Here is a 1,768-nt window from a genome sequence, read left to right on the forward strand (position 1 = left end):
AAAATGGTTTTTATGGTTTTTGTATCCAATTTTCACTTTTCTTTGATCCATCACTTTCTATCCATCTATCTCAATAATTATTGGAATAGACGTTGAATTGAACCTATTAATAGTGACAAAGGTATCTCACTATCTTGTGTTTTGTATCTATCATTAATATCAAATATTATAAATTAAAAACAAATAAAATTAATTAAATATAATTATAAATTAATTAAATTATTTATTTTTTGGCTAATCACCTCTTGATTCCATATACTTTTCCAAAATAAAATGGTTTTTGTATCCAATTTTCACTTTTCTTTGATCCATCACTTTCTATCCATCTATCTCAATAATTATTGGAATAGACGTTGAATTGAACCTATTAATAGTGACAAAGGTATCTCACTATCTTGTGTTTTATTTTATATGTATCTATCTTATACTACATCATGATATGATGATAACGCATTAATAACTATATATCAAATAAAATATCATCCTATAAGAACTTGACATACATGAATCGTTCATGTGCATCATTATTATTCATTCCACATGGAGAATTTTATAATACGCTTTTACTCTTTCATGTGTGCAATTGATGCTACTGTTTGTTGTTTAAGAAATTTCTGTCCCCACATGAATTGAAAGATTAAAGTTGAAACAATTAGGTCTTGTTTCAAGGTATTTTTTGGGAGGTCAAACATTAATCCGTCGTGTTACTGAACTTCATTTAAAAATTTATCACTAACTAATAAGTTATTGCATACACAAGACTTACTTAAACAGACTAATAAACTAACCACTGTACTAATCTAATTTGGTTATTAGATCTTCTTTCTTTCTTTATATTTTTGGATTTTTTTTTTTCTATTTCTTCATTGGGTAGCGTGTGAAGCGGAAGAGATATGGTATGTAAAAGTACAAAGTGAAGATTCATTCACATTTGTTATTTTATTAGTAGGATTTTTTAATCTAATTGTTAGTAACAAATTTAAAATGTTTAGAACTTAGTATACTAGACATTTGTTAGTAAAAAATTGTTTGTCCTCTAAAATTTGTATAAAATTGTAAATTATACGCTAGTATACGTTAAGTCCTCCATTATGTTACATCCTAAGAGTAATAATGTTAATTAAATTAAAATCAATAAGGTTTTTTTTTTTACGAAAATATTTAATAATAAAAAAATATTATTCAAAAACATTTAACTTTTATTTTATTTAATATTTATTAATTATTATAATAATTAATAAATACTAAATAAAATAAGTTCTGACTTTTTTTTGTTTCTTTCTATAATATTACTGTTTTTGTGATATCATCATGTGTTGTAATCTATTTCTCTAAATTAAAACACATTATTTTGGTACAAATCAAGACATTGAAGAAGTAAGTTAATATCGTATATATCTAAATGTAATTATGCAAAGATAGTAACCAAATAAATTTTAGAGTCTTGCTAATATATAACTAAATCCTCTATATTAAAGGGGATTTTGCATTAGAATTAATGTTAATTATAGTGGTATTAATGTATATGAAATGACAAGGCATGACACATTCAAATCCCAAATAATTTTGTCAATTAAAGAGGGTAACTCTACGAGGGAATCACGGAATCCTCCATAACCATTTCTTAGCTTCATGACTTCATTATTAGATAATAATAGCACCACCACTCACTTATAGAAGGAGCCTTTTTTTTTTCTTTCGATTTTAGTTTGTTTTATATTAAATTATGTTTTATAATAAAAATTAAATTTTAGATCTTTTAATTATA

Source organism: Arachis ipaensis, chromosome B03 (assembly GCF_000816755.2).
Source record: "Arachis ipaensis cultivar K30076 chromosome B03, Araip1.1, whole genome shotgun sequence".
Taxonomy (NCBI): domain Eukaryota; kingdom Viridiplantae; phylum Streptophyta; class Magnoliopsida; order Fabales; family Fabaceae; genus Arachis; species Arachis ipaensis.